Source organism: Suncus etruscus, chromosome 5, assembly GCF_024139225.1.
Source record: "Suncus etruscus isolate mSunEtr1 chromosome 5, mSunEtr1.pri.cur, whole genome shotgun sequence".
Lineage (NCBI taxonomy): Eukaryota > Metazoa > Chordata > Mammalia > Eulipotyphla > Soricidae > Suncus > Suncus etruscus.
In genome coordinates, this window is record NC_064852.1 from 71289754 (window position 1) to 71316578 (window position 26825).

Consider the following 26825-nt stretch of genomic DNA (forward strand, 5'->3'; position numbering starts at 1 on the left):
GTATTCATAACAAATTCACTTAACCCACCACCCAGAAGCTATGATAATGAGATGATTTCTGGAAATAACCTAAGAATGAAGACTGACTATGAGGGGAAATCAACTGTGTGTGATCAGAGGGTAGGAATTAACTGACCTCTAGAAAACGGAGAGGGGCATGAAACTGAGCGGAACAACAATCAATTACACCTATGTAATCAAGCTTCTGTGATAAACCCACAAGGATAGTAGCCAGAGAGGCTGGTATATTTGAAGGTTAATTAGAGGAAGGTATATTAGAGAAAGGCATGGAAGTTCTGCCCTTCTTTCCTTCTTTCATAGTTTGCCCTATTCATCTCTTCCATGCCTTCCATCTCTTTCATCTGATAATTTCTGAATTTCTGAATAATATTCTTTCATAATTAACTGGCATCCTCAAAAACAAATGTTTTCCTGAGTTCCTGTAACCCACTTTATTATTACTCTAACACAAAGAAAGGGTAATGGGAAATTCAGTTTATAGCCTTTGAATTAGAAGCACAAGTAACTACCGGATCTATCTCCAAATAAATAGCATCAAAACAAGTTGAATAATAGCACACCTAACTGAACCAATGAATTACTTGGTGAAAGCACAAACTAATACATCTGTTTGTCAGAAATGTTGTAATTATTAACATAAAGGAAAAATAATTTTGTTTTTTGGTCATACCGTAAGTATTCAAAGCTTACTCTTGGCTCTGAGCTCAAGAATCACTCCTGATGAGACACAGGAAACTAAGAGGGATACCCAAATCAAACCCATATCAGCTGTGAAAGGCGAGGCCCTTCCCCGATGTACTACTTATTTCTCCAGTTCTGAAAATTGTAGTTTGCTTTATACCTGGCAACCATTAATGGTCCGGACAAAGGCTATATCCAAGTGATATCCCAAAGTGAGGAACCAAAACAGAATCCAAAATGAAAATGCTGAAACTTCACCCCAACTGAATCAATGGATACAAAGCATAAGCAATTTAAAAAAAATCCTACATTTTAAATGTCTAAAATTTGGAGTAATAGGTTCATTAGGAATGAAAGTTCCTAATTTTCTTTTCTTTCTTTTTTTTTTTTTTTTTTTTTTTTTTTTTGGTTTTTGGGTCACACCAGGCAGCACTCAGGGGTTAATCCTGGCTCTACACTCAGAAATTGCTCCTGGCAGGCTCGGGGGACCATATGTGATGCGGAATTCGAACAACCAACCTTCTGAATGCAAGGCAAATAAATGCCTTACCTTCGTGCTATTTCTCTGGCTCCCGAAAGTTCCTAATTTTCATTCTATGCAACAAAATTTTTGGTTGAGTAGTTTGCTTTTTATTGCCTTCTCCCTTTCCATTACTATTGACACTGTTGCAATGATCAGGAAACACACGCACACATGCGCGCGCGCGCGCGCACACACACACACACACACACAGAAACACCAGGCTATATGGCCAGGGACTCACACACACAAAGAAACATCAGACTATATGGCCAGGGACTCACACTCACACATATACACACACACTCACACACAGAAACATCAGGCTATATGGCCAAGGACTCACACACACAGAGAGAGAAACATCAGGCTATATGGCCAGGGATTCTCACACACACAGGAACACCAGGCTATATGGTCAGGGACTCCCCCTCCAGCACACACATAAATCAGGGAATATGCACACACATGCACATACACATGCACACACACACACACACACACACAGAGGCTTTATGGACTAGGACATTTAGCTATGGGGCTTATCTGAGCTGAACATCAGGTTGTAGTACTTAGCACACTCAGCAGTGGTTTGCATACTTTTAGTTGTAGCGCTTGCACATATACCCACCAGTGAGTGGATCTCAGTTTTGATTTGAGGCACACAAGTTACGTTTATGTTTGCCAGGAATCACTGTAGTGCAGGGGTCTTAAACTCAATTTACCTGGAGGCCGCAGGAGGCAAAGCTGGGGTGAGGTAGGGCCGTATAAGGAATTCCACACAAAAAAAAGTCCTCAAACGTCATTATTAACAGTTTTAATTATTTCTTCTGAACATGAATAGAAGAACATTGAGTGTAGATTATGAACAGTTCTTCTGAACATGGCATCTTTTGCCTATTCCTTGCTGCCAGAGACTTGACAGCACCTCCTCTCACAAATCTGAACCACATTTGGCTTTAGAGAGGAAGCAGCTGAGACCCTCAGTATGGCTTGAAGATAATCATTAAGTCTAGACCTGTACTTTGACTTATTGAAGTTCAATGTGGAGAATAACTTTTCACACAAATATGTGCTCCCAAAAAGGCACATGGTGCGCTTGAACATTAGGGAAAGCTCAGGGAAGCTGGGGGACAATTCTCTCAAAAATTGCCCATGCATGTCTGCTTTTCCACTAATCTCCCTGAACTTGGCTTTGAGATCAGAATTGCATTGCAGGTCAATGAGCTCCATTTGAAGCACAGGAGGGACATCTTGCACATCAAAGGAAAAGGGGTCCACAAAAATTTGGAAAGTGGCTCTGTGCTTTTTGAAGTCTGCAAATCTGTGATCAAATTCCTTCTCTAGCTAAAAATAGCATCAACATATTTCTCACCACTGAATGGTATGCCTGCATCCACAAGTTCCTTGCATGCTGGGAAATGGCAAAGGTTTGTCTGAGAGAGCTGGGATTTCCATAACACAAGTTTTGTGGAAAATGCTCTCACGTTGTCATAGGCAGCACTGACAAGCTGCCCCGGGGCCTTGTAACAATCTTGTTTAGTACATTCAGCTTATGTGTGATGTCAACAAGAAAAGCTAAGTCCATGAGCCATTTGTGATCACTCAACTCAAAAACAGCATTCCCTCCTTCTCCATGAAGGCTTTCACTTCTTCTCTCAACTCAAAAAATCTTTTCGGGACATTTCCCCTGCTGAGCCAACGTACCTCGGTGAAATAGAGCACATCTCCATATTCTGACTCCATTTCCTCTAAAAAAGCACGGAACCTCCTGTGCTTTAAGCCCCTGGATCTGATTTGGTTGATGCATTTCACAACAACAGACATCACATTGTCACACAGCAGGCATTTACTGCAAAAAACTCTTCAAGTTTTTTTTGAACAAGTGCCACCAATCCATTTTTCCTCCCCGTCATCGATGGTGCTCCATCGATTATTATTCCAACAAACCTCTTCCATGGTAAACCTGCATTCTCAATGGCATCACACAGATGCCGAAATATCTCATTAGCGGTGGTCTGGCCATGCATTGGAATTATTGTGAGCAGCTCCTCTGTCAATTCAAAATTGCAATCAACACCACGGACATAAATTGTGAGCTGCGCAGTGTCTGTTATATCTCTGCCCTCGTCAAGAGCAACTGAGTATGCATCAAAACATTTGGCTTTCTCACACAGTTGATGATAAATGTCACTTGACATGTCAGAAATGTGCTCTGCCACAGTGTTGGCAGAAAGGCTGATTTTGCTAAACTGACCTTTCTTTTCCGGACAGATAATACTTGCAGCCTTAACATGCATTTTTTTAACAAACTCTCCTTCTGTGAATGGTTTCCCTGCCTTAGCAATCATCTCACTAACCATGATGCAACATGCTCTTTGGTTGCTTTCTTGAAGAAATCTTGTTGCCTCATTAGACATGCTTTAAGACTGGCAACCCGCTTGGCTCTCATTTCCTTGATATTTAGCACATTCCTCAGCATGTTTAGTTGAATAATTGTGTTTCAAGTTGTATTCCTTGTGCACTGTAACTTTCTCTGAGCAAATAAGACATGTGGGGATGTCCCTGTGCTCAACAAAGAAATATTGCGTCTCCCACTTTTCCTGAAATTATCTGTGCTTGTCACCAATCTTTCTCTTCACTGCAAGCTTTGATGAAGCCATGATGAAGGTATGACAAAATCTAATTCTGTAATAAACTTCTCTCTCTTCTCTCCCTTAGGCCTCCGATAATGCAAGGGACAGCGGGCAGGAGCAGCGGAAATGACATTTGCGCTAGGAGCAAAGTATTCGCAATTATTCACTTACCAAATATTCGCAATAAAAAATTGCATTAGTAAGAAAGAAATCGCAAAAAATCGCATTAAACATTTGCATACCCCGAACAGAACTGCTCGGGGTATGTGAATGTTTAATGAGATTTTTTCTTACTAATGTGATTTTTATTGCAATTATTCGGGCGAATACTGCGATATTTAAAGGCCGGCCACGGGCCACAAAATGTTATACGGAGGGCCGCGAACGGCCCATGGGCTGCGAGTTTGAGACCCCTGCTGTAGTGCTAACACAACCACTAACCAATGGCAGTATTTCCTGACTGTGACACAAGCCCATTTTTAAAATTCTAGTACTTCCTACATCTGACTACAATGTGGCAAAAAAAAAAAAAAAAAAAAAACTGGGTGGTGGGGTGGGAGAGAAGGAACTTGCATATGGTAAACTCAGGTTCTATCCCCCAGTACCCTGAGCCTGCCAGGGGTGATCCCTGAACATAGTGTAAGCCCTGTGCACTGCTAGTTATGGGTAATAAAAAAGAAAGAAATCACTACAACACTGAGGATCACAGCAGCTTGGCCCATGTGTACACTAGGGATCTGAATGAGGGTGACCATTACTTTTAAGACTGGCATTCCAAGTCATTGCACCTTTTCCAAATTTTATCACCAATGTCTACCAAAGGACATTAAACTCCTATACAGCTCTTCCCTGATATAAGAAAAAATAAAATACTTAAGAGTCATTTATTTTTAAAAGACTGGATTTTGAGTAGGGTGAGGGTAGAAGGTTAGGCCACATTCAGCATTCCTGTTATTAGGGGCTACTTATTCCTGCCTCTATGCTACTCCGGTCACTCTGTTCAAGGGACCATGTTGACCAAGATGAACTTGAGGTTGGGTTTCATGCAAGGCAAAACTATATGACCCAGAGAAGACTGTTTTATTATATTGCTGAAAGGAATAGACTATATAAATAAAGCATTCCGATTTAACCAAGTATCAGAACCTTGTAACTAACAATTATAAAGAAAGACAGATGAGAATATCTAAATTTGAGGGTCGACTTTTTTTTTTAACCATGTTGACTCTACACCCAGATTCCCATAGAGCAGTCTTACTATTTATCAATAAAATAGAATTTATATTTTATTTATCCAGAAATACAAAATGGGTGAGCACTGACAGAAACATTTAAGACTCATTACATGGGGGCCAGAGAGGTGGCGCTAGAGATAAGGTGTCTACCTTGCAAGCGCTAGTCAAGGAAGGACAGCGGTTCGATCCCCTGGCATCCCATATGGTCCCCCCAAGCCAGGGGCAATTTCTGAGTGCTTAGCCATGAGTAACCCCTGAGCATCAAACGAGTGTGGCCCAAAAAACAAACAAACAAACAAACAAAAAAAGACTCATTACATGGCAGATTTTGGACTAATTTTTGGGTGTTGCACACTCAGAAACCTACCAAAACCAACTTTTTTTCAAGTCACTCATATTCTGTTACCTGTAACACAACCCAAGTAAGGCTGTGACCCAGTCTGTGTTTAAGGAGTCAGGACACATAAGAACAAGAGTGATAGAACAGCAGATAGGATGCTGTCTTGTACATGGCAGACCTTGGTTTGGTCTCCTGTACCACACATATCACTACTAGGAGTGATCCCTGAGCACAGAACCAGGAGTAAAATCTGAGCACCACTGGATGTGCTGTGTACCCCAGAGAAATTAGGACAGAGAGAGTGTTACATGTATGAGAACATGTAATCAAAGTGAACACAAAAAGACTAGGGAATTCTTGTTCTCACTAGAGCCAAAGGTTCAAACTTTACCATACTACTCTAAGCAAATTTCTTTGAACATCTCTGAGCTTGTTTCCTTACCTGCAATATCAGGATATTATCATTTACCTCACCAGCAAACTCAGGGCAATAGGATCAGCCATAATTACTATGAAATTAAATGTTCAGTGTTGTTTCTGGCACATAAAAAATCTCAAATATAATTTTCTCCCAAGATATTTTGAAATTTATAGGAAGTTTCTTGGTATCCCTAATGCCAAAAGACATGCCTTTAAAACACAGAAATAGAAAGCTAAAAAAAAAACCCAGGCAGAGAAGAAAATAAGATGAAAAGGAAAAGGTAACATGCAAGATCAAAGATTTCCAGAATTACAGATTAAGCTGAAAAATTAAAATGCCCATGCGATGGAAAAATGCCAATGGCATAATGAACATAAAGCCCTCGATGTGGTCATGGAGGTAAAACCTGAGAATGTCTCCTAGAATGCAAAGTAAAATAACAAAAAGATGAAAATATTGAGAGAAAATGATAAATTTAGAGAATGGAGGAGATCTAACCTAAAAAAACCACTGCCAAGGAATATCAAAAATAAAAATATTAAGATATGGGGAAAACCTGTAAGAGAAATAAAACTGGCATAATTATGAAACTTTTAATCCTTTGTTTAAATATATACACGTAGCATATATTGTCCACAGGTGATCAGAGCTCAGCTAGATCAACCACTAAATCACTTGTTACATGTAATGAGAACATGTATCAAAGTGAACACAAAAAGAGTAAGGAATTCTTGTTCTAACTAGACCTAAAGGTTCAATCTCTACCATAATACTCTAAGCAAATTGCTTTTGGAATTTTGGATATTGGGTCTTCTATCATCTCATTGGCTAAGATACCTCGGTACACCTTAAGTGCTCCTTCAAGATCCCTTCTCAGTGAACCAACTCTGATGGGGGATGAGGGAAGGCCCTCTAACTATTGACTCCTTTACTTTCTCTTTTCTCTGTCTCTGTCTCTCTCACCCCCCCCTCAGAGAACCAACTCTGATGGGGGGATGAAGGAAGGCCCTCTAACTCTTGACTCCTCTACTTTCTCTCTCTTCTCTGTTTCTGTTTCTGTCTCTCTCCCCCCACCCTCAGAGAACCAACTCTGATGGGGGGATGAAGGAAGGCCCTCTAACTCTTGACTCCTTTACTTTCTCTTTTCTCTGTCTCTGTCTCTCTCCCCCCCCCCTCAGAGAACCAACTCTGATGGGGGGATGAAGGAAGGCCCTCTAACTCTTGACTCCTTTACTTTCTTTTCTCTCTGTCTCTGTCTCTCTGTCTGTCTGTCTCTCTGTCTGTCTGTCTCTCTCTCTCTGTCTCTCTCTGTCTCTCTCTCTCTCTCTCTGTCTCTCTCTCTCTCTCTCTCTCTCTCTCTCTCTCTCTCTCTCTCTCTCTTCTCTCTCTCCTCTCTCTCCTCTCTCTCCCCCCTTTCTCTTCCATGCCTGACAATTCCTACTCTACCACAAGTCAGGAAGGTAGAGTTCCTCCTGAGGCATAGGAATAAGAACAGGGGATGATGCTTGGAGAAGTAGAGAGAAGGAGATCCTGAGCCTCCCCTTCCTTCCTTCTCCCTTTTTTTATATATGGTTTGACATTGTCAAATAAAAGTAGGAAACAGGGGACCAGAGAAATAAAACACCCAGAAAGGCGCCTGCCTTGCATGGCAGACCTGGGTTTGATCCCCAACATCCCATATGGTTCCCAGAGCACTGCCAAGAGTGATCTCTGAGTGCAGGGCCAGGTAAGCCCTGAACATAGCTGATGTAGCCCTAAAAACAAAAACAAAGTTTGTCCAACTACTGCCTTCATTTTTTAAGGGCTCTGGAAGTGTCCACACACCCAGGCACACAGCACTACATGTATAATAGTGACATAATCATGGTAAAACTACATGTATTTTTTGTTTCCACTGGAGGCAACATGGTGCTATTAATTTTTAAAATCAGATTCTGGAGCCAGATTGTCTGCATTAAGTCCCACCTTCAGTACACACAAGATGTGCTAATGTGAGGAAATTACTTATTGCTTCAGTTCCTCTCCATAATATGCATATAAAAATGGCAATTGATTCACTGGGTTGTAGTTATAGGAATTGAAATTAACATATTTAAGTAGAACTTGAAGCAGTGACTAAAATGTAGAAATTGTCTGCTAAATAAAAACAGAAAAAAAATAGGGGCTGGAGAGATAGCATAGCAGTAGGGCGTTTGCCTTGCATGCAACCTATTCAGGAAGGAAAGTGGTTCGAATCCCAGCATCCCCGGGATGGTCCCTGGGGCCTGCCAGGACCGATTTCTGAGCACAGAGCCAGGAGCAAGCCCTGAAAGCTGCAGGGTCTGACCCAAAAACCAAAAACCAAGAAAAAAAATAAATTCAGAAGGGAAAAATAGCACATTCAGAAGAAACCTCTGTAAATCATCAGTAAGGTCCAGCTTTCGACCAAGTCCATTTCACAAACATTTGGCTTTAGACATAGGGCTAGGTTTTGGGGTACCAAAATCAACAAACACTGTCTGTGAAAAACTAACTACTAAAGGACATAGATGGTAACAGCATAGTCATAGTGAATATATCAAGGTAGAAGCAGGTGACGAATGCTAAAGAACACTCTCTAAGGTAACAACAGTCTTAATGGAACTTAATTTGGAAATTATAAGAATTCCCTCAAAAGAGCCAGATACACAGCTGGTAGGGCACTAGTTTGCATACAGCAGACTCAGAATTGATTGATCTCTGGCACCCCATATGGTCCTCTTGAGTATCACCATCCCTAAGCAGAGTCAAGGGTAACCCCTGAGCTTTGCCATGTATGACTCCAAAACAAAAATATTCCCTTATAAAAGTATTTTATAAATTTTTTAATGAATTTTTAAAGTATTTTTTGTCATTAGTATAGTCTATACTAAAAATCTATATGAATTGAGGCAGGGGAAGAATTATCTTTAGGGGGAAAAAACTTCCAGGGGTCGGAGAAATAGCACAGGAAGTAGGGTGTTAGTCTTGTATTTGGCCAATCGGGTTCAAAACCATATAGGATGCTGATCAGCCATATGCAAGGCAAATGTCTTAACCGTTATACTATTGCTCAGGCCCCTAAATAACTATTCTTGCCCAAAATATCTAATTAGACTAATCAGCCAATTAAATCAAACTTATGAAACTTCAATAATAGAACAGCAGAGCATTTAGTGATTTTCAATCACTGGCCTGTCCATAAAAATTTCCACTCAATCTGTGAAAAACAATATTTATTGTCTCTAGGAGCCAGAGGGATAGTTACAGTACTTGCTTGCCCACACAATGGCTCTAATGGGATCCCTGGTACCACATAAGACCACTTGAACATGTCAAGAAGTGATCCCTGAACTCTGCCAAATGTGGCCCAAAACCAAGGGGGGGGGGGGGGAGTTGCCAACAAAACAAGACATTAAAAGAAAAGATTGTGGCTTAATATGTTTTACCTGGATCATGCAGCAACTACACAAGGTTTTCAGACCCAGAGAAAAATTTCTGGAGAACTACATAGTTCAATGACACCAATATGTGAGGGGTGAGCGGAATGAGAAATAAAATTGTAACTCACTTTATAGGACAACTACTTGAATCTCAATAAAAAGCTTCAGATTAGGTATCAGAAATACATTACTGTGCTCATATACAGTTAGATATACGGAGAAATACCATGTATCCCATATGGTCCCCCCCGGACAGTCCCCAAGCACCACCAAGAATGATTCCAGAGCAGGAAGTCAAGAGTAACCCCTGAGTATTGCTGGGTGTGGCACCAAAACAAACAACAAAGTAAGTGCCAAATTAGGGTCAGAGAGATAGCTGAAAGATCTGAGTGCAGGGGGCCGGGCGGTGGCGCTAAAGGTAAGGTGCCTGCCTTGCCTGCGCTAACCTTGGACGGACCGTGGTTCGATCCCCCGGTGTCCCATATGGTCCCCCAAGCCAGGAGCAACTTCTGAGCACATAGCCAGGAGTAACCCCTGAGCGTTACTGGGTGTGGCCCAAAAACCAAAAAAAAAAAAAAAAAAAAAAAAGATCTGAGTGCAGACCCGGAGAGATAGCACAGCGGCATTTGCCTTGCAAGCAGCCAATCCAGGACCAAAGGTGGTTGGTTCGAATCCCATATGGTCCCCCGTGCCTGCCAGGAACTATTTCTGAGCAGACAGCCAGGAGTAACCCCTAAGCACCGCCGGGTGTGACCCAAAAACAAAACAAAACAAAAAAAAACCAAAAACAACAACAAGAAAAAAAGATCTGAGTGCATGATCCACATGCAGGAGACATAGAGTCCATCCCTGGCACCCTTATGGTCCTCAGGACACTTTGGTGAGCCATTCATAAGCACAGAGCTAGGATTAGTGCCATGCACCATCAGGTGTGTCCCAAACCTTCCACCTACAAATTTCATGTTAAATGGAGGAATAGGTAATACTGCTAACCTACTAGAAGAGATTAAAAAAATTAATAATCTAGAACAGTGAATTAACCTTATGGGAGTCTTAGTTTGGTAAGAATGGATTTTATATAACATTAAAATATTCTTCAGTGGACAAAAAAATATATTCTTCAGTATAAATAAGTATATTTAAATGTAGTGGCAAAGCATTTTTCCCACATGCAACCTACCTTGTTTGGATACCTATCATCACATATGGTCCCCAAAGCTCCATCCACCATCCCTGAGCATCCCTTACCCTTGGCTTATTTACTCAAGAGTAAGCTTTGCCCTGTGGTTCTCTAGTCTTACACCTGACTCCAGGGTCAGTCACATTCCTGATAATGCTGGAACAGTTTCATGCAAAGCAAGCACTTTACCTACTGTTTTATCTCTCTGGCCCCTCAATAATAATTTTGTTATTTATGTAAACAAAAGTATATCAGAGACATGTTGATTTATTAAGGGTTGGTATCATAATATCCATAGTTTAGTTTCAAGAAATTCTGTCAAAAATAATATAAATGCATGTATAAAGCAAATATGTTGATATCAACAAAATTTCAATCTAGAAGATAATTATATGGATGTCCATTATTACCAATTTCCTATATATTTAAAATTGTTGTATAAACAAAAGTTGGGGTGGAAGGGCCAGACAAATAGCACAAGGGGTAGAACATTTGCCTTGCATGCATCCAACCTGAGTTCAATCCTCTGCAGCTCTAAGAATGACCCCTAAGTACAGAGCCAAAACACACCCTGAGAACTGTCAGTTGTGGCCAAAAAAAATGTTGGGTGAGTTGACCTAAGAGTCCATTTACTATATGTGAAAAACTCAACCAAAGGGGATGAAGGTAGAGTACTGGTAAATTATTTGTTCTGTATCTACTAGCAAAGGCCCAATGTTGAATGCCGTCAGGTGCCATTATAAAGTATATGATCTCCAACAACACACTGCAGCCAAATGTATTCAAGCATTATACAACAACACAAATGTGCAATCTGCAGTACTTACTACAACCAAAGATTCAGTAGCAATACCACTAAAGTGTGAGAGCACCACAACCATTTATCTATGAAACATTTATCTATGACAACAAGAAAGTGAAAAGGTATGTGTGTGTAGGTGGGGAGGTAGGCATGTAAAATCAAACAAAGTTGTAGAAATTTTCAATTAAAATAACTTCCTCTTGGGGCCAGAGCAGTGGTGCAGAGGTAGGGCATTTGCCTTGCATGCAGCTGACCTAGGACTGACTGCGATTCGATACCCCGGCATCTCATATGATTCCCCAAGCCAAGAGTGACTTCTGAGCGCAGAGCCAGGAATAACTTTTGAGTACCACCAGGTGTGACGCCCTCCCCCCCCCAAAAAAAAAGCCAAAAGGGGAAAAAGCCCTAGAAATTGGGGCCGGAGAAATAGCACAGTGGTAGGGCATTTGTCTTGCATGCTGCCAACTCAGAAAGGATGTGGGTACAATCCCCAGCATCCCATATGGTTCCCTGAGCCAGGAGTGGTTTCTGAGTGCAGAGACAGAAGTAAACTCTTGAGTGCAGCAGGGTGTAGCCCAAAAAAACTACAAAACAAAAAATTATCCTATATGACATAATGGTTGAATATTGCAACTTATTGAGTGTGCTATATAGTCTTCAATCAATCATTAAACATTAAAAGACATTTTACTAAAAATGTGTTTATAGTCAATTAACAAATTGACAATTATCAAGGTGACAATTAGATATCTCCTACTGCTCTATTACCAGTAAGAATGGCATTTATCAAAGACTGGAAACAACCACTATTGGTGGACATGTGGGGTCAAATGAACTCTCTTTCACTCTTTGGAATGTAATATGGTTTAGCCCCTATGAAAAACAGTACGGAGACTTAGGGCTTCCATATGACCCCATGATTCTACTTTTTGAAATCTACCCTCAAAACACAAAAACATTAATTCAAAACTATATATATTTAACTATTTTCACTGCAGCACTTGAGAAACAATAAAGATATGCAACAGCCAAAATGTCCAACTATAGATAAAAAGATTCAAGATGTTGGAGTATACATATGCAAAGGAATACTCTGCAGCTATATGAAAAGATAAATATCACACAACTCACTGCAACTTTTGATACATGAATAAACAAATCAAGAAAATAGATAGAATTAAATGATGGCAATCCCTTGGCACTGGATTATAAATTTCATATTACTAAGCATTAAGGAAAGGGGAAAGGAAGAAATGAAGACTTAGGGACTATGCTACTTCAAGATTAATAGTATTAAACATAAATTTTAAAAATAAAGTATATAATGCAGTACAATCATTTAGAGCAGGGGTCTCAAACTCAATTTACCCGGGGGTCGCAGGAGGCAAAGTCAGGGCGATCCTTGAGTGCAAAGTCAGTAGTAAGCCTTGAACATTGGTGGGTGTGACCCAAACAACTAAAACAAAACAAAACAAAAAAGATTCCTCTAGGGCAGGGCCACAATATGTTGTACAGAAGGCTGCAAATGGGCCGTGAGTTTGAGACCCCTGATTTAGAGTCTTTAACAACTAGCACCCTTAAAGGAGACATATGGAAAATCTGACTGTTTTATAATATCACATTCAACGTAATTCAAGAAGGCTCAACTATGTTTAAATTTTAACCAAACAAAAAATCAACTAACTAGTGAACCATTTCATATTTTAGACATTATAAAAATGCTCAACCACAAATTTTCTGATAATTTAATAAAAAGTTACATACTACTATAGATCATCAAGATTCAAGTTATACATGAAATTTTAATCAAAGGAATTTATCAACAATTTTTCTATAAAAAGAAATGTCAGGGGCCAGAGAGATAGCATGGAAGTAAGGTGTTTGCCTTGCATACAGAATGGTGGTTCAAACCCCAGCATCCCATACGGTCCCTTGAGCCTGCCAGGAGCAATTTCTGAGCATAGAGCCAAGAGAAACCCCTGAGAGCTGCCAGGTGTGACCCAAAAAGAAAAAAAAAAGAAATGTCAAATCACTTTGCCTTTATCCTGATTAATGTGAAAAAAATTATATACACCAATGCGAAAATGAAATTGTCAATCAGTTTGTAATAATACAATAATGAATGGGAGAAAAATAACACTATTAAAAAACAACTTTCAGGGCTGGAGAGATAGCATGGAGATAAGGCATTTACCTTTCATGCAGAAGGTATGAATCCCAGCGGCGTCCCATATGGTCCCCGAAACTGCCAGGAGCAATTTCTGATCATGGAGCCAGGAAAAAAACCCTGAGCACTGCGGGGTGTGACCCAAAAAACACACACACACAAAAAAAAAACAACAAAAACTTTCGAGGCCCAGGCCGGAGAGATAGCATTGGAGGTAGGGTGTCTGCCTTGCATGCAGAAGGACGGTGGTTCGAATCCCGGCATCCCATATGGTCGCCTGAGCCTGCCAGGAGCAATTTCTGAGTATAGAGCCAAGAGTAACCCCTGGGCGCTGCCAGGTGTGACCCAAACAAACAAATAAAAAAACAAAAAAACAACAAAAAACAAAACTTTCCAGGGACAGAGAGAGAATTCAAGTGGTAAAGCACATGATGAACATGTGCAAGGGCCCTGAGTTCCATCCCAGAAATGAAAACCGTGTCTCCACTCTTTGTGGAGACATATGCAGATACGTTTTTAATTTTTCTCTTGTGGCCCCAAAAACCACCAGACAACATGCTAGAACACTCAATGCCCCAGTTCAAGAATTTCTAGGAGTGTCACAGTACTGCTGATGATGGCCCCTGGATTGAGTCCAACAAACTCAAAGTTGTACTTCCTAGCTGTACTCAGAACCCAGTCATTTCACCCCCAAGTCAGGAGTCCTACCCCAAGCACATCAACCTAACTCACTAAGTACCCAAATGCCAAGAAGGCTCCAGCTAGGCCCCTGGTTGCTCAAACTCAAAGCTTCAAATCTATAATCAGAATAGGACCATTTCACACAGGATAGGATCCCCTCTCTGCCCCCCCCAATCATTCTTTACTTCATTATATCTCACAGAAAATGAAATATCACTTTGCTTGCATCATATCACACAGAGAAGATATATGGACTTTCTAACTAGTCACTAATGTATACAACACACAAAAAAAAACACCTCCAGGGTGCAAAAAGTTGTGATGGGAAAGCAACACTTAGTGCACAAAGATAGTAGTCCTAAAAACTCAATCAGATAGGTCATATAACTAACCAGTTATATGACCTATCTGATAAGGACTTTAGATAGGAAATGCTGGGGATGTTTATGGAGTCAAAGAAACAATGGAACGGACAGCCAATAAAATGCAAGAGGCTATGAGAGCAGAAGTGAAAAAGCTATAAACAGAAATAAAAGAACTAAAGAATTGGTAGGTGGGGCTGGAGCCGATAGCACAGCAAAAGGGCATTTTCCCTTGCACACAGCCAATCTGAGTTCCCCAAGCCTTCCAAGGGGTGATTTCTGGAGCAGAGCCAGAAATAACACCTGAGCACCACCAGGTGGGGTGCAGAAAAAATAAATAAACAAAAAAATAAAATAATTTGGTAGGTGAAATGAAACATTCACTGGAAGGTCTTAGCAATAGAGTAATCGTAGCTTAGAACAAAAATCAGTGGGCTGCAAGATGAAATGCAGAAAACCTAAAGACAGCAGTAAAAGATAGAAATAAGATTAAAAACAAATGAACAGCAGAGTAGAGAATTCTGGGATGAATTCAAGAGAACAATATAAGAAACATCATGGTCCCAAAAACACAAGAGGGTAACCCTGATGTAGAAGCAATAGTTAAATATCACTGCAGAGAACTACCCAGGGCTGGAGAACCCATGCACCCAGATCCAAGAGGCCGGAAAGGTAGCAACTAAAAGAGGTCCAAATAATTCTCCAAGACATATCCACTCAGAATGTAAAATCAATAGAAACAGAATACTGAAAAAGTCAAGATCAAAGAATTAAATCATATACATGGGAACTGATAAGATTCACTCCAGTTTATTATAAAGGTTCTATGGTCCTGAAGGCAATGGTAGGATATAGTTTGTTGTTGTTTTTAACTCAATGAATACCTAACCAAAAATATTTTACTCAGCCAGTCTCGTAGTCAGATTTGAACAAAGTATACAGAACTTTACAAATAAACAACAGCTTGTGACCATCATACACTCAAAACCATCTCCTCAAGAAAAACTAACAGGGCTACTTTAATACAAGTCTCACAAACATGCCAAAATTCTTCAGAAGCATGCAAAAAATTTCATGATAATGATCTCACCCAATGTCAACAGTCTAAATGCACCAATTAAGAGATGTATATGGCAGGAATGGATTAGAAAATTAGAATCCAACCTTCTGCTTACATGAAACACATTTAAACAGTAGGGCAAGCACACTCAAAATCAAAAAATAAAAGACAATATTTCAAGCAAACAAACCCCACAAAAGACTGAGGTGGACATACTGGTATCAGACAACACTGACTTTTTAGAATAAAGGAGTTATGAAACAAAAAGTGACATTTGTTAATGATCAGGAATATGTATATCAAGAAGAATTCACACTTCTAAACATATTATACACCTAATGAAACCAACAAAATACATAAAACAACTGCTAACAGATCTGAAAACTGCCACGTGTGAACTCTACACCACCCCCTCCAAAAAGAGGAAAGTTCATAGCTATCAAGCATTCATTAGAAAGGAAGGAAAGAAGGGGAAACATAAATAAACTAACCATACAGCACAAGAAACTGGAAAAACAACAACAACAACAACAAAATGAGCCTGAAGCAGGGAGGAGGAGAGAAATTATAAAACTTAGAGCAGAAATTAATGAACTGAGGAAAAAAATCCAAAAGACCAATGAAACCAAGATCTGATAAAACACTAGCAAAACTCAAATAAAGAGAAACTTAACTGAATCAGAAATGAAAGAAAAGCGATCATAAGAGATCACAGAAATATAAAAGATCACCAGAGATTACTTTGAAAATCTTTATGCCCAGAAAACTTTAGGGATAAGGTCTCTTTGTATTTAGGCTAAGGCTTTTTTTTTTTCTTTTTACCCATATTTTACTGGACCAATGCAAACAACAGTTGCCACTCTCACACCATTATTATTGTATTTTTTTAACTCATCCTTTTTTAAAAAAAAAAAATAAATAAGAGATTAGCTTACTAAAATTTCTGCTGGTGCTTCAATGAATTCATTGTGAGTCAATAATTTTCAGAAATATTCTTTCCTTTCTCTTTCATCTCCTTAGTTTTTCTTTCAATTTTCTATTTAAAAAAAAAAAAGCATGCTGCTTTTGTTCTCCCTAAAAAGGTATTATTATCAGCTATGTCAACTATTTATTCTTTAAATAAATTAATTTAAAAAAAAAGAAAGAAAACCTTTATGCCAAGAAGTAAGGCCAGAGTGATAGATAGCACAGGAGGTAGGGCATTTGCCTTGCATGTGGATGACCCAGGTTCAATCTCCAGCATCCCACATGGTCCCCCACCCCAAGCTTGTCAGGAGTAAGTCTGAGCCTGGAGACAGGAATAGCTCCTGAGCGCTGCTAGGTGTGGCCCAAAACCAAAAAATTGAAATAAATAGATAACCGCAATTATGAGATATAAAAAAGGCAGTATGATAATAATATCCAAAAACAATAGAGATGAAGGGCCACGAGAATCAGTCCATGGTGGGAAGCTTGTCACAAATAGGAAAAGCCAATTAGGGCAGAAAAGGGATCAATCACTAAGATAATGATAGTTGGAAATGATCCCTCTGGACAAGAACTGGGTACTAAAAGGAGATAAAGTGAAATGCATGATACCCCTTCAGTAACAATATTGTAAATCATAGAGTCTAAAAGGAAAAAGAGTACAGAGAGAGGGGAGAGAGAAAGAGAGAGAGTGGAAGAGAGAGAGAGAAGAGAGAGGAGAGAAGAGAAAGAGAGGAGAGAGGAGAGAGAGAGAATATGCCTGCCAGAGAAGGGAAGAATGAAATGGAAACTGGGGACATTGGTGGCAGGAAATGTGCACTGGTAAAGGGTATTGTATATTGTGTGACAGAAATTCAATCATGAACAACTTTGTAACTGTGGGAGAAAATACTGCATTATGAACAACCTTGAAACCATGGTGTTCAAAATAATTTTTTAAAATCTCAAAATAAATCTTAAATTATTAAAATTTTTTTAAATAATTCTAAAAAAAAAACCCCAAGAAATAGATAAATTCCTGGACTCCTATAACTTCCCAAGGATGAACCAAGATGATTTCGAATACATAATCAGACTTATCACTATCAAGGAAATAGAAATGGTAATCGAAAGTCTGCCCCAAAACAAATGCACAGATCCAGATGAATTCTCTAGCGAGTTCTTCCAAACATTGAAAGAAGACCTACTGCCAATCCTTTTCAGGCTCTTTCAGAAAATGGAAGAAAGAAAAACACTTCCAAACAGTGATCCCTGAGTGCAAAACCAGGAATAGACCTTGAGTACCACTGTGCTGTCCAAAACCAAAAATTTCCATAATGAAGAGGTATTAAAAGATCAACTATAATGAGACAAAAATGAATTTCAATCCCTTAGAAAGTGATTATATAATTTTTTCTTATATTTTTTTGTTTTATTTTCCCACAGTCCATAAAAAATAGCAAATATTTAGAACATTTCTATTAAAGTACAAATAAAGGTGTCATATCATCATAGAACTACAGGACAAATTACTCTTTATATAAGATAAGTAGCATTATCATTTTGTATTATTCTTTTACTATTCTTATAGCATACAATAAAGAGCATAAATAACCACTCAAAATATACACAAAATATTTAAAAAGGTCCATCACCACCTATCTTCCCAGCAGAAAAACGATCTAGCTCCTCTACCAAGATCCAAAAGAAAATGATCACCCATATTTCCTAGATAGTCTGGTCCTGGCTAATACCTCTGTGAGTCTCAGAAAGGAGTGGGAAGATTCCCCTTTATGTCTGAAGCCACAGCATCCCTGCCCTGTGCCACACCTGACACCCTCCAACAGAAACTCTCCAGTTCCACAACTTAATCTTATAAACTGCCTCGCCACCAAGTTTGTTTCAGATCTATAGATCCTGCACTGTGCAGCCACACATGGCCATGTGATACCTCAAAATTTCATAGCAGTGTCAGCCTGGTGGTAACACAGGAAATCTGATGAGAAAGTTACATAGACATCCACCAAGCTCAGTGAGCCTAATAGCACAAAAGACTGTACAAGAACCAACTACAGCCTAATATAAGTCCTTGGGCACTAACTTTAGTAACACCATGGAGATCTATAATATTTTTTTCAAATTGACCCCTGTTGGTCTAAGTTTTGATAATTCTATTTGCCTTTGTGTTATAATTTTTGACATTGCACAAATCAAACAGTAAAATATTAATAAGAAAACAAGAGCCCTGGGGCCGGCGAGGTAGCGCTAGAGGTAAGGTGTCTGCCTTGCAAGCACTAGCCAAGGAAAGATCTCGACCGCGGTTGGATCCCCCGGCGTCCCATATGGTCCCCCCAAGCCAGGGGCAATTTCTGAACGCTTAGCCAGGAGTAACCCCTGAGCATCAAATGGGTGTGGCCCGAAAAAACAAACAAACCAAAAAAAAAAAAAAAGAGCTCTAAACAAGACACTGGGAGACTAGAGTGATATTACAGCCGGTAGGGTGCTTGTCTTGCACACAACTGGGTTCGATTATCATTACCTCATATGGTCTCCCCAAGACCTCAAGGATTGATCCTTAAATGTAGAGCCAGGAGTAAGTCCTGAGCACTGTAGTCCAAAAAAATTTTTTTTATTTTAAAATATGGGGGAAAAAAAGAAATTGGAATAAGAATTAACAGATATAAGCAAGGAATTCACCACACCTCATAAACCAAATACACATTATTCTTCAGTGCATACAGAAAATTTTCCAGGATGGATCATGAGAATTCAATTGTCCATAATGTCAATAAAATAGAAATCATGCTCTTTTGCCACCATTTTAAATCCAACTCCATACAACACTTCATTATCACAGCTGCCGTGCCTTGAAGTATGTGCCAGTACCCCCAGCCACCACTCAGCTGTCATGGAGAACATGAACGAATAAAGCAACACAGAGAAATCCAAAATCAACGAGATAAGAATCAGCAGCATGACGGTTACAGACTGTACAATTAAAACATCCAGTTACTGGAAGATTAAGACGATTTGGATTTGTGCTTTTCAAAGATGCTGCTAGTGTTGATAAGGTTTTGGAACTCAATGAACAGAAAATGAATGACAAATTGATAGACCCCAAAGGGCCACAGGTCTAAAGGGGAAGAAGCCCCCTAAAAGGCTTTAGTGGGTGGGCTGTTCCCAGATACTTCTGAAGAACAAATTAAAGAATATTTTGGAGCCTTTGACAACATTAAAAATATTTAGCTTCCCATGATACAAATGAAAGAATAGTAGGACTTTTTTTTTATCATGTACACAGATGAAAAACTAGTTAAGAAATTGTTATGATGGGGGCCGGAGAGATAGCATGGAGGTAAGGCATTTGCCTTTCATGCAGAAGGACGGTGGTTCGAATCCGGGCATCCCATATGGTCCCCTGAGCTTGTCAGGAGCAATTTCTGAGCATAGAGCCAGGAGTAACCCCTGCTGTCGGTATGACCCAAAAACAAAAAAAAAAAAAAAATTGTTATAAAGTAGGAGCTGGAACGATAGCACAGTGGTAGGATGTTTGCTTTGCACACAGCCAAGCCAGGATGGAGCTGGATTTGATTCTCGGCATCCCATACAGTTCCCCGAGCCTGCCAGGGGTAATTTCTGAGTGCAGAGCCAGGAGTAACTCCTGAGTGTCACTGGGTGTGGTCCCAACCCCCCCTCCAAATATTTTTTTTGTTACAAAGCAGATACCATCAAATTGTATCTGAGAAGTATGAAATCAAAGTTGCACAATTCAAAGAGGCAGCAATAGCTACAGCAAAAGGAGAAAAGTGTGCTGTAGCTGGTGGACGAGGCAGTATTAGGGGTTGTGGCAGATGTCAGGAACAAAAATGGAACCAAGGATTTAATAACTATTTATGGCATATCAAGGATATGCCAATTTCAATAGTGCTTATGATGCTGATCAAAACTATAGTGGCTACAGAAAATATGATTATACTGGGTATAATTATGGATATGGACAGAGATATGCAAACTACAGTGGCCAACAAAGCACTCATGGCAAGTCATCGAGATAGGAGAGGCAATCACCAAAATCATTACCAGCCATACATGGAGAAAGACAGGAGGAGATAGCTTAAAGTTACCCATTTTGCAGGACAACATCAGAGATTGGTCATCTGTTGCTCTAAGATGATAACTTTGTAAAGACTTTCTAGTGTATAAGACATAACTGTATCTGATTGTATATAACTACCAATTTAGTTTTCTTTTATTATTTTGTCCTTTGCTATCCGTGGTATGACTGAGTGAGGATTTGGTTATACAACTTTTATTTGTATGATTTCATTTTAAACCTCATATAAATGTTTCCTTAATGCGATTGTTAAAAATAAATAGAAATCATATCAAGTGTATCTTTTCAAACCACGGTGTCATGAAGGTAGACATTAACTGTAAAAAATAAAGCCAGGGAAAGCACTAACATCTGGAAACTGAACAACATACTACTAAACAACATTGGGTCCAAGAGGAAATCAAAGAAGATAATTTAAAAAATTCCTCAATGGGGCTGGAGAGATAACATGGAGGTAAGGCATTTGCCTTTCATGCAGAAGGTCATCGGTTCAAATCCAGGCGTCCCATATGGTCCCCCGAGCCTGCCAGGAGCGATTTCTTAGCATGAAGCCAGGAGTAACTCCTGAGTGCTGCCGGGTGTGACCCAAAAACCAAAAAAAAAAAAAAAAAATTTCTCAAAATGTGAACCTGGAGAAATAGCACAGCAATAAGGTGTTTGCCTTGTACACAGCTGACCCAAGATAGACCCAGATTCAATTCCCAGCATCCCATACGGTCCCTGAGCCTGCCAGGAGTGACTTCTGAACACAAAGCCAGAAGTAACCCCGTAGCACCACCAGGTGTGGCCCAAAAACAAACACAAAAAAGTAATCAATAAAAATTCCTCAAAGGGAACAAGAATGACGAAATAAGACTAACAGAACCTCTGAGCAAAACAAAAGTAGAATGAAGTGGAAGTTCATAGCAACAGAGGATTACATGAGGAAAAAAAGAAAAAACTCAGATAAATAACCTAACATTAAAACTTAAGAACCTACAAAAAGAAAAATGAATCTCAAACTAAGTAGGAGACAAATAAAAAACAGAACAGCAATCAATGATTATGGAGGACAAGAAAATAAAAAGCTAAATGAAACCAGAAGCTGGTTTCAAACAAATAAACAAGACTAAAAAACTTAAAATAAAGAATAAGATTTACAATCCAAACTCACAAGGAAAAAAGAGCAAAGGTATAGTGGGTAGGACACTTACCTTGCACATGGCAAACCCAGATTCAAATCAATACCCCAAGCCCTGCCAGAAGTAATTACCTAAACATTACAGGATTGAACCAAAAACAAAAACAAAACAACAATAGCCAGATAAATCAGCCAAATAGAAAAGAAGAAATTACAATAGATACCTCAGAAATACAAAAAGATCCTAAGAGTTGACTTACAAACACTTTGTATTACTAAAGGCTGGAGAATCTAGAAGAAATAAATGCATATTTAGAATTATACAACCTTCTACGAGTGAATCACAAGGAAGTAGAAAACTTGAACTAACCTATCGCAAGTGAGGGCATTTAAACAGCAATAAAACAACTAAACACCCCCACTTCCCAAAAGAAAAGCCCAAATCCAGATGGGTTCACTAGTGAGTTCCATTGAGGCTTCAAAGAGGACTATTTACATATATTCTCAAATTCTTCCAAAATATTGAGCAGGAAAACTTCCTAATAGGTCTAAGAAAGCCAACATTACCCAACAATTACCAACAATACCAAAACAAGACAGAAATATTACTTAAAGACAATTATATGTCAATATCCCCTATGAACTATGTTGCAATAATTCTCAGGAAAATCTTAGTAAATCATGGGGCTGGAGTGATAATACAGTAGTAGAGCATTTGCCTTGCAAGTGTTGAAAGCAGTTCGATCGTCAGCATTCCTAGGGTCCTCGGAGCACTGCCAGGAGTAATTCCTGAGGGCAGTGCTGGTAGTAACCCTTGAACATCACCAAATGTGGCTCATATAGACCAAAAACCATAATCAGTCAGAATCATTCCAAGGATGCAAAGATGGTTCAACATACTTTAAAAAAAATTAATATAATGTACCATACTAATAAAAATATTTTGACAAGATTCAATGTACATTCACAATAAAATAAAAAAGAATCTTCTAATAGGGATAGAAGGAATATACCAAGCCATGAACAACAAACTCATTACCAACATCATATCAGTGAGAAAAAAACACCTGAAAGATTTCCCTCTAATGTCAGGCAAAAGGCAAGGAAGTCCACTTTCCCCACTATTACTTTGACATCCTCACCATAGCAATCAAGCAAGAAAAAGAAATCTTAAGGCATTCAAATTGGAAAAGAAGTTAAACTCTTACTATTTGCAGATAACAAGTAATATATATAAAATACATATGTAAAACTAGATAACCTCATGCAGAAAACTGAAACTGGTCCATATCTCACAACATACACAAAACAGAGGAACTCTGTGGGATATGGAGTTCAAAGGTATCTTCGATGATTTGACTCCAGCGATAGAGAAAACAAAACTAAACAAATGAGACTAATCAAAAAGGGGTTGTGTGGCAAAAGAAACAAAAAGACGTCACTAAAATAAAATGTCACTCGTGTGTGGCATATAGAAATCAAAAGGGAATAGACATTAAGTATTGAGTGATGAAAAACTCTTTACCTTTGGTTACAAAACAGATTACCAAGCAGTGGGGGGAGTGGTTAAGGGGGTATGAAGAGGTGGACTAGGAATAACATAAGACAGTGGTGGAAGGTGGATACTCTTGTGGCCATGAAGATACAGTAACTACACCACGTGCAACAAAATCAAAGGATGCTGGAGCCCATAGCACAGCGGGTAGGGTATTTGTTTGCCTTGCCTTGGATTTAATCCCCAGCATCCCATATCATCCCCCAAGCAATGCCAGGAATGACTCAAGTGAAAAGCCAGAAATAACCCCTGATCACTGGCGGGTATGCCCCCCCAAAAAAACACCATAAACATTAACACTACTGTAGTTACAGTAGTAACTGTAATGTATTGCCTAAATCACAAAAAAAATGTTTTTAATTTTAGTTTTTAAAAAATGTGCACATGGGGCTTGTGATATGGCTGCACAGGTAGTTTATTTGCCATGTGTGTGAGTCCCTATTCAATCTAGGCAAAACTTCCTAATGTCGCCCCCAAAAAAGCCAGGTGGACAGAGAATGACAACCTTTCCTCAATTAAAAAAAAAACCTGCACATGTCAAGAAATACAGTATTATCAAAACATACTTAATAAACAGATTTTGATAAGGGAGCTTTTCCTGTCCAGTCTTATTGCAAAATAAGGTACAATCACCTCACTAGGCCACATAAAACACATAGAACAGCCTATCTGGGCAGAGAATAAATTCTATTGACCCAAATGTTTAGAATTCAGGGAAGGGGCGGGGGTTCTGAGATCAGTATTCAGTCTTTTTTTTTTTTTTTTTTGGACTCATTTCTCTTTCCAAGACGCAGAAATACAACCTACAGAACAAGGCATCAGAGATCAGAGTCGCATGGAGACTTCCCGCAGAGATTCTCTACCCATCAGCTCGTCTACCCTGCCTGGGATAACTTGGACATTCCTTGAAACCTCACCATCTGCTTTGGGAGCCGCAAGGCCGCAGCCAGGGGACAGACGACAGGACGCACAAGCAAGTCCCAGGCGCAAGGAAGAGTGCTCGGCGGGTGGCGAAGGCTGTGGGCGCCCAGCTCAGGGGGGGGGGGGCAAAGCCCCGGGAGGGAGTCAACCGGGGCGACAGATGTGTCGGGGCTCAATTACGGTACGCACTTTGGCGCCGATGGCAAGCAACGCCACGGCTCTCCGTGACAGCTCCACTGCCTGCGGCCCACCAATCACACGCACACACACGCACACGTCCACACGTACCGGCCTCGGGGCTGCGCTCGGCGGGGCCGTCGGTCCGTCCGTTCGCCCGGGTGGGGTGCGCTGCCCCTCCGCCCCCGCGCGGCCGGCCTGTCACCGCTCCGGGAGGCCGCGCGCCGCCGACCCCGCGGCTGGGCCGGAGCTCCGGGGCGGCCGCGCGAGGCGAGGAGTCGGCGCGGCCCGGCCCGTCCTTCCCCCTTCACATGGAGCCCGGGCCCGCGAGGCGAGGCGAGGCGAGGCGAGGCGAGGCGAGGCGAGGCGAGGCGAGGCGAGGCGAGGCGAGGCGAGGCAGCGGGGAGCGCGCGTGCAGCGAGCGGGCGCCGCGATCCTTTCGGGGCGCTCCTCGCGCAGCCCAGGAGGAAGCGGCGCGCCGGGCGCCACCGCAGGCCGAACCGGGGCGGGGACGGCGCCTCCGCGTCCGGGAGCGGCCAGACGGGATGCCGCGGGGCCTCGGGGCGTCGGGCAGTGCCGGTCGTCGCCGCGAGCCTCGCGACCCCCCCCGCGCGCCGGCCCCCCGGCGGCCCCCCCAGCAGCGGCGGCAGCGGCAGCGGCAGCGGCAGCGGCGTCCCGAGGCGCCGCCACTCCACAACGAGCCGTGACGTCGGGCGTTGCGCGGCGCGGCGCGCGTCACGGCCCGGCCCGGTCACTCGGGAGCGCGCGCTCCTCCGGCCGTCCCTCCGCGGGAGCGCGCGGAACCCGCCACGGGCACGCGCCCGAGCTGGCGGCGCCGCGCGCGCGTCCGGAGGCCTCGCCCGCGCCTGCGCAGTAGCCGCGCCGCGCCGCCCACGCAGGCTCCGCGTTGCTCCATCCCGTTGGGCTGGTTCGGGGGAATTCCCAGGCTCCGGGCTCGGCCTACCACCACCCCACCCCACCCCGCCCCTCTCTCGGCTCTGCCCCGGAGTCGGGGACACTGTGCACTTTCTCGCTCGCACGTCCGGCCCTCCTGGAGTCTCTGTCTGTCTGTCTGTGCTCGGCCGGGCCGCCGCGACTTCGCAAAGTCCCTTCTGGAAAAAAGGGGTGTCGGGTGTGAGCTTGATTGGGGCCAAGCTGAACCCGAGATTCTGCGTCCCCACTCGAGCCCGTGGCAAAGCGTTTGCAGGCAAAAGCAAAACAAAACAAAAACACTCTGCTTCTTTATTTTTTTTTAGGAACTCCCATTTCCAAATGTTTCGACTGCATTTTAGACATTTCTTTTTTCTTTTTCTTTCTTTCTTTTTTCTTTTCTTTTTTTTTTTTTTTTTTTAGGAATTCTCGTTTCCAAATGTTTCTACTGCATTTTAGACTTTTTTTTTTTTTTGGACAGCAGTCACCTAGCATGAGTCGCTGCTGCCACCCCAGAATCATCCATCTACATTTTACAAGTTTTTGGTTTGGGTGCGTTTTATTTTATTTTATTTATTTTGGGCTTATTTGTTTTGTTGTTAGGCGCCGTGATTTGCAATCCTGTTCCTGACAGGGATTCATGCATGCAACTGTTAGATTTGTCATCCCCCTTGTAAGTCAGCCCAGCAAAGGTTAACTGGGGCAGTTCAACAGATGTGGAAACCTCAGCCCGTTGGACACCCCACCCTCAATGCTAGAAGTAGCAGCTAAAACCCAAAATTGGGTCTTCAAACCCTTGCTTCTTCGTTCCCTTCCCCAGCGCCCAGAAAACAGAATGGATCCCACTAGCGTTAAAGGCCCTTGGGATGGGAACCCACCTGCCAAGCAACATTTCGTCTGCATTTTTTTTTACTCCCACGCTACTCTGATCCAGAAATCTTCCCCTCCTCGGCTTCCTTTTCGCCAAGGTCCCTTAGAATTTCCGGTGCCGTCAGAACCTCTTTCATGGGGACCTCTTGGAGCCCACCGCTTCCTGCCTTTCCCAGGCCACATTTCCTCCTCCTAGCAGCTGAAATGTGGGAGCTGGGAGCGCACCCAAGCGGGCGCTAAGGTGAGCAATTGCTCTAATTTAGGGACTTTAGCCCGTCAGAAGAAACGGTGGCCTTGGTGTAAGGCAGTGCTTCTGTCATGCCGCCCTAGGAAGAAGAAAACATTTTTTGCGCCCCCCCCCACGCGACTGTAAAGACTATCTTCATTAAAAAAAAACAAAAACAAACTTTAAGCTGCAAAACAAAAATATATAAAATAATTCGAGCTGCTTTCTTAATCAGAGGTGATGTCTGAATTAATGGCTACAATGAGCACGTTTTCAAAGCGGGGTTTGAAGCAGGACACAGCAACTCTCAGCTCCAGACATACAGAGACATAAACACGGGGCTTAGCTTGTTATGACAGTGTTTGCTGACGTCAAACGCGCCGCCCTCTTTGGAGCCTCGGGGCGCACCTCACTATTTGAG

The 26825-nt window shown here is 41.4% G+C and overlaps 1 pseudogene; it reads left to right on the forward strand.

Annotated features, from left to right (window-relative positions):
- Positions 1-19365: 19365 nt before the first annotated feature.
- LOC126008605 (heterogeneous nuclear ribonucleoprotein D-like) lies at positions 19366-20604 on the forward strand (annotated as a pseudogene).
- Positions 20605-26825: the final 6221 nt, after the last annotated feature.